This window comes from Triticum urartu, chromosome 3 (genome assembly GCF_003073215.2).
Source record: "Triticum urartu cultivar G1812 chromosome 3, Tu2.1, whole genome shotgun sequence".
Classification (NCBI taxonomy): domain Eukaryota; kingdom Viridiplantae; phylum Streptophyta; class Magnoliopsida; order Poales; family Poaceae; genus Triticum; species Triticum urartu.
Window position 1 is genome coordinate 99,107,909 of NC_053024.1, and position 7,877 is coordinate 99,115,785.

Sequence of the window (7,877 nt, forward strand, 5' to 3'; positions counted from 1 at the left end):
GGAAAGAACACCAGATGAAGCTGAAATTCTATTGAATAATATGTTGACTAATGAAAATAAATGGACACTTCCTGATCCAATCCCTGATCCAATTCCTAAACCAACTCCTGAGCCAACTCCGAAGAAAAGGGGTATTCTATTTCTCAGTTCTGAAGATATGCAAGAGGCAAAGAAATCTATGAGGGAAAAGGTATTAAAGTTGAAGATGTTAAGAATTTACCTTCTATTGAGGAAAGACATGGTCTTAATTTACTGCTTGTTGAAGAAATACATGGTCTTGATAACCCGACACAGGTAGTAAAGGTAAATTCTCTCTATAGATATGATAAAGCTGAAGTCCCATTTACTAAGTTTGCTAGCCCATGCTTGGATGAGTTTGATGACTTTATGGTCAAACAAGAAAACTTCAATGCTTATTTTGGTAGAGAATTAAAACACAATGCTGATATTCTTGAACACTTGGGTGATTATATGGCTAATATTAGAGGTGAACTAAAACTTATTAGTAAACATGCTTCTACGGTTACCACTCAAGTAGAACAAGTACTTAAAGCTCAGAATGATTTGCTCAATGAATTGAATAGTAAGAAAAATGATAATGTTGTTAGAGTTATGACTAGAGGTGGTAAAATGACTCAGGAACCTTTGTATCCTGAGGGCCATCCTAAGAGAACTGAGCAAGATTCTCAAAGAAATAATATTGAGGCACCTAGTCCTTCTAAGAGGAAGAAAAAGAAAAATGATAGGACTTTGCATGCTTCTAGTGAACCTGTTATTGACACACCTGAGAATCCTAATGATATCTCTATTTTTGATGCTGAAACACAATCTGGTAATGAGCATGAACCTAGTGATAATGTTAATGATGATGTTCATGTTGATGCTCAACCTAGTAATGATAATGAAGTAGAGATTGAACCTACTGTTGATCTTGATAACCCACAATCAAAGAATCAACGTTATGATAAGAGAGACTTTGTTGCTAGGAAGCACGGTAAGGAAAGAGAACCATGGGTTCAGAAACCCATGCCTTTTCCTCCCAAACCATCCAAGAAAAAGGATGATGAGGATTTTGAGCGCTTTGTTGAAATGATTAAACCTATCTTTTTGCGTATGCGTTTCACTGATATGCTTAAAATGAATCCTTATGCTAAATATATGAAAGATATTGTTACTAATAAAATAAAGATACCGGAAGCTGAAATTTCCACCATGCTTGCTAATTACACTTTTAAGGATGGAATACCTAAGAAACTAGAAGATCCTGGAGTACCAACTATACCATGCTCCATTAAAAAAACTATGTTAAAACTACTTTATGTGATCTTGGAGCCGGTGTTAGTGTTATGCCTCTCTCTTTATATCGTATACTTGATTTGAATAATTTGACACCTACTGAAATATCTTTGCAAATGGCTAATAAATCAACTGCTATACCTGTCGATATTTGTGAGGATGTGCCTGTTGTGGTTGCAAACGTTGCTATTTTAACGGACTTTGTTATTCTTGATATTCCCGAGGACGATAGTATGTCTATTATTCTTGGAAGACCCTTTTTGAATACTGCAGGGGCTGTTATTGATTGCACCAAAGGCAATGTCACTTTTCATGTTAATGGTAATGAGCATACGGTATACTTTCCGAGGAAACAACCTCAAGTCCACAGTATCAATTCTATTGGAAAAATTTCAACAATTACTATTGGAAGTTTTGAATTTCCTCTTCCTACTGTCAAGAAGAAATATGATATTCTTATTGTTGGGGACATGTGTATCCTCATTGAGGTAACCTAGTGTTATTTGAAAATTCTCCGGTTCCATCTTATTCGGAATGAGTTTGTTAACAAGATCTGATCAACCTTGTTAGTGGATTCCTTTTGATGAGCATGAGATGGATGAATTTAGAAAACACAACTCTCTGTACCCTCTTTTTACTTTCTATTATTTATATTAAATAAAGCAAAAATAGTAATTTCTGTCTGTTTTCGGAATTATCCATGCAATAAAAAATACCCCGAAAATAGAAGTTCTCCAAATGCCCTGAAAATTAAATATGATTTTTTCTAGAATATTTGAGAATATCTGGCACTGAGAACACATCAGGGGGAGCAAGCACCTGGCCACGAGGGTCTAGGGCGCGCCCCCTGTCTCGTGGGCCCACGGTGACTCCCCTCCACTTATTCCAGCTACCACACACTCCTTCTTCCTCCCACAAACATCAGTAACTAGCTCAAACCCGAGTCCAAGCTCATTTTGCTGCCATTTTCGATCTCCTTGCTCAAAGCTCCATTCAAAAAACTGCTTTGGGGGATTGTTCCTTGGTATGTGACTCCTCCAATGGTCCAATTAGTTTTCGTTCTAGTGCTTTATTAATTTCATATTTTTGCTGCTTAGGTGACCCTGTTCTTGAGCTTGCATGTCAAATTTATGTGGTCAAAAGTAGTTTTGATGCATGATATTGTCTCTAGGCACTTGTAGGAGTAGTTGCTATCAATTTTGTTGAGTTTGATTCACTTTTATTTTGAAGTTACTAAAATTTCAGAAATTTTTCAGAGGAAGAAATATGTTTAGGAAAATGTACCAATGTGGTCCTTCAAGGAAGCAAGGACCCATGCTCGCAATACGCGATGCCGACGATGAACCACCGAGGGAAGCTCAAGTGCGGGCTTGTGAATGGCCTTCAGAGGACTTTATGGATCGAGCAGGAATCAAGGAATGGCCTTCAGAGGACTTTAGGCACTTGTTGTTTTGATCAAGCCATGGATTGATGCTTGTTGGTGGAGGGGGAGTATAAACTTTACCATTCTGTTTGGGAACCGCCTATAATGTGTGTAGCATGGAAGATATCGCCATCTCTCGGTTGTTATGTTGACAATGAAAGTATACCGCTCAAAATATTATTCATATCTATTTCAAAACCGAGCTCTGAAACATCTACAAATACCTGCTTCCCTCTGCGAAGGGCCTATCTATTTACTTTTATGCTGAGTCATCATCCTCTTATTAAAAAGCACCAGTTGGAGAGCACCTCTATCATTTGCATCCATTACTGTTAGTTTACATTGAGTATGACTTGACTGGATCTCTTTTACCATGAATTACAGCTAGTCAGTCCTTGGTCTTTAAAGGTGCTCTGCATTTATGTTTTGCAGTCTCAGAAAGGGCTAGCGAGATACCATCCTATTATATCATATCATGATTGTCTTGAGGAAGTGTTGTCATCCGAGATTTATTATTATTGCTCCCTAGTTGATTATGCCATTGATATGAGTAAACATGAGACCTAAATGTTATTGTGAATATGGTTAGTTCATAATCTTTGCTGAACACTTGAATGCTGGCTTTACATATTTACAACAACAAGAGCAAACAGAGTTTGTAAATTTTTTTCTTTATCACTTCCAATTTATCAACTGAATTGCTTGAGGACAAGCAAAGGTTTAAGCTTGGGGGAGTTGATACGTCTCCGTCGTATCTACTTTTCCAAACACTTTTGCCCTTGTTTTGGACTCTAACTTGCATGATTTGAATGGAACTAACCCGGACTAACACTGTTTTCAGCAGAATTGCCATGGTGTTATTTTTGTGCAGAAATAAAAGTTCTCGGAATGACCTTAAAATCAACATAGAATTATTTTGGAATATGTAAAAAATATTGGAAGAAATATCCACGTCAGGGGGCCTCCACCTATCCACGAGGGTGGGGGCGCGCCCCCTGCCTCGTGGGCCCCCTAACTCTCCACCGACCACAACCCTGACTCCATATATTCAGTTTCGGGGAGAAAAAACCAGGGAGAAGGATTCATCCTATTTTACGATACGGAGCCGCCGCCAAGCCCTAAACTCTAATCTGGAGTCCGTTCGGGGCTCCGGAGAGGGGAATCCATCGTCATCGTCATCATCAACCATCCTCCATCACCAATTTCATGATGCTCACCACCGTGCGTGAGTAATTCCATCATTGGCTTGCTGGACGGTGATGGGTTGGATGAGATTTATCATGTAATCAAGTTAGTTTTGTTAGGGTTTGATCCCTAGTATCCACCATGTTCTGACATTGATGTTGCTATGACTTTGCTATGCTTAATGCTTGTCACTAGGGCCCGAGTGCCATGATTTCAGATCTGAACCTATTATGTTTTCATCAATATATGAGAGTTCTTGATCCTATCTTGCAAGTCTATAATCACCTACTATGTGTTATGATCCGGCAACCCTGAAGTGACAATAGTCGGGACCACTCCCGATGATGACCGCAGTTTGAGGAGTTCATGTATTCACTATGTGTTAATGCTTTGGTCCGGCAATCTATTAAAAGGAGGCCTTAATATCCCTTAGTTTCCAATAGGACCCCGCTGCCATGGGAGGGTAGGACAACAGATGTCATGCAAGTTCTTTTCCATAAGCATGTATGACTATATTCGGAATACATGCCTACATTACATTGATGAACTGGAGCTAGTTCTATGTCACCCTAGGTTATGACTGTTACATGATGAACCGCATCCGGCATAATTCTCTATCACTGATCCATTGCCTACGAGCTTTCCATATATTGTTCTTCGCTTATTTACTTTTCTGTTGCTATTGTTATCATCACTACAAAAGACCAAAAATATTACTTTTGCTACCATTACCTTTTACCACCGTTACCACTACTATCATATTACTTTGCTACTAAGCACTTTGCTGCAGATATTAAGTTTCCAGGTGTGGTTGAATTGGCAACTCAGCTGCTAATACTTGAGAATATTCTTTGGCTCCCCTTGTGTTGAATCAATAAATTTGGGTTGAATACTCTACCCTCGAAAACTGTTGCGATCCCCTATACTTGTGGGTTATCATGATGATATGGGATCATGGAACTACAATCGATTAAATTGGCATTTCGTCAGAAGTTTTATCCTATGCATCTTGTTCGTCGTGATCGTAATTATATATATACTAGCACATATGCCCATGCGTTGCAACGGGAAAAATTGATATTTTGTGCAAGCATAATGTTCCACAGCATCGAATTCACTATGAAGAACATGCTGCAATGCAGCATCCTTCTACAAAATGAACATAAAAGGATACATTGCAATTTAGTCATGTTCATATTTCCTTTGCTGGGCATAATCTCCAACTGATTCCATTTAAGTATAATCCTTTCTTTAATGGCATTTAAGTATAATCCTTTCATTAATTACCATGACGTCCTCATCCGTTTTAGTCGGGAATCAAATCCTTCCTTTTCTAATTTAGTAGCCCCAACACATTGAAGCCTACATATTCTTCCTTTTAATTATCCTATCTTTTTACCTCAAATCCTTTATGTAGAATTTATTAAGACCACAATCTTTCCTTTAGTTATTTTACCCGTTTACCCATAATCCTTTTTTTAATTAGCCACACATCCATTTAAATATTCTATTTAAGCCCACAATCCTTCCTTTATTAGCTCATTTGCTTAATTAGCTTGCCTTAAACATGATGACTGCCACTCATATATTTAGAACGAGTTGGGATCAGTAAATGTGAAAGGCGCATAGGTCGTTGGTTGTTACATCGAAGATCTAGGCAGGAGGTCCTATATTCAATTCCCACAATGTTAGATTTATTTTGACCCAACTATTTTTCGCGGTCTCCATGAAAGCCCATAAAAGGCCCATCAACATACAAGTACCCCGCCCAGATCGCTTAGCGTGTGTAAACCAAACGAAAAGGACTAAACCAAACCAAGAATACCTATTCCCTTTAATAGTAGGTATAGATAATTTTTGGCCTCGCGAAGGAGAAAGCATCGCTCAAGCTTGGGGAAGGCTTAAGTCAATGTTATATTCATGCCCCAATCATGAGCTCTCAAGAGAAATTATTATTCAAAAAATTTATCCTCGGCTTTCTCTCGATAATCGCTCCATGCTCGATACTTCTTGTACTGGCTCTTTTATGATGAAGACTATTGAATTCAAATGGGATTTATTGGAAAGAATTAAATGCAACTTTGAAGATTGGGATTTCGACGAAGGTAAGGAGTCAGGTATAACACTAAAGTTTGATTGTGTTAAATCTTCTATGGATACCGACGCTTTCCGTGAATTTAGCACTAAATATGGACTTGACTCTGAGATAGTAGCTTCTTTTTGTGAATCCTTTGCTACTCATGTTGATCTCCCTAAGGAGAAGTGGTTTAAAAATAATCCTCCCATTGAAGGAAAAGTAGTTGCACCTATTAAAGTTGAAGAAAAGACTATCACTTATAATGATCCTGTTGTTCCTACTTCTTATATTGAGAAACCACCTTTCCCTGTTAGAATAAAAGATCATGCTAAAGCATCAACTGTGGTTCGTAAGAGTAATACTAGAACACCTACTCCCTTTGAGCAAATTAAAGTTGAACCTAGTGTTGCTATGGTTAAAGATCTCTTGGCCGATAATATTAATGGGCATGTTATTTACTTCTGTGATGAAGCTGCTAGAATTGCTTGGCCTGATACTAAAAATAAACATAGACCTGTTGTAGGCATGCCTGTTATTTCTGTTAAAATAGGAGATCATTGCTATCATGGCTTATGTTATATGGGTGCTAGTGCAAGTGCAATACCTCATTCCTTATATAAAGAAATTATGCATCATATTGCACCTGCTGAGATAGAGGAAATTGATGTCACAATCAAACTTGCCAATAGAGACACTATTTCACCAGTTGGGATTGTCAGAGATGTTGAAGTCTTGTGTGGGAAAGTTAAATATCCTGCTGATTTTCTTGTTCTTGGTTCCCCACAAGATAACTTTTGTCCCATTATATTTGGTAGACCCTTCTTGAATACAGTTAATGCTAGGATAGATTGCAGAAAGGATGTTGTTACTATTGGTTTAGGGGATATGTCTCATGAGTTTAATTTTGCTAAATTTCGTAGACAACCTCATGATAAAGAATTGCCTAGTAAAGATGAAATTATTGGTCTTGCTTCTATTGCCGTGCCTCCTAATGATCCTTTAGAACGATATTTGCTAGACCATGAAAATGATATGCTTATGAATGAAATAAGGGGAAAATAGATGAGGTATTCTTTAAACAGGGACCTATTTTGAAACACAACTTGCCTGTTGAAATTCTAGGGGAACCTCCTCCACCCAAGGGTGACCCTGTGTTTGAGCTTAAACCTTTACCCGATACTCTTAAATATGCTTATCTTGATGAGAAAGATATATATCATGTTATTATTAGTGCTAACCTTTCAGAGCATGAAGAAAAGAAATTATTGAAAACTCTGAAGAAGCACCGTGCCACTATTGGATATACTCTTGATGATCTTAAGGGCATTAGTCCCACTCTATGCCAGCACAAAATAAAATTGGAGAAAGACGCGAAACCGGTTGTTGATCACCAACGACGGTTAAATCCTACGATGAAAGAAGTGGTAAGAAAAGAAATACTAAAGCTTCTGGAGGCGGGTATAATTTATCCCGTTGCTGATAGTCAGTGGGTAAGTCCTGTCCATTGTGTCCCTAAGAAGGGAGGTATTACTGTTGTTCCTAATGTTAAAGATGAACTGACCCCATCAAGAATTGTTACAGGTTATAGAATGGTAATTGATTTACGCAAATTAAATAAAGCTACTAAAAAGGATCACTACCCTTTACCTTTTATTGATCAAATGCTAGAAAGATTATCCAAACATACACATTTTTGTTTTCTTGATGGTTATTCTGGTTTCTCTCAAATACTTGTGTCAAAAGAGGATCAAGAAAACACAACTTTTACTTGCCCTTTCGGTACCTTTGCTTATAGACGTATGCCTTTTGGTTTATGCAATGTACCTGCTACTTTTCAAAGATGTATGACTGCTATATTCTGTCACTTTTGTGAAAAGATTGTTGAGGTTTTCATGC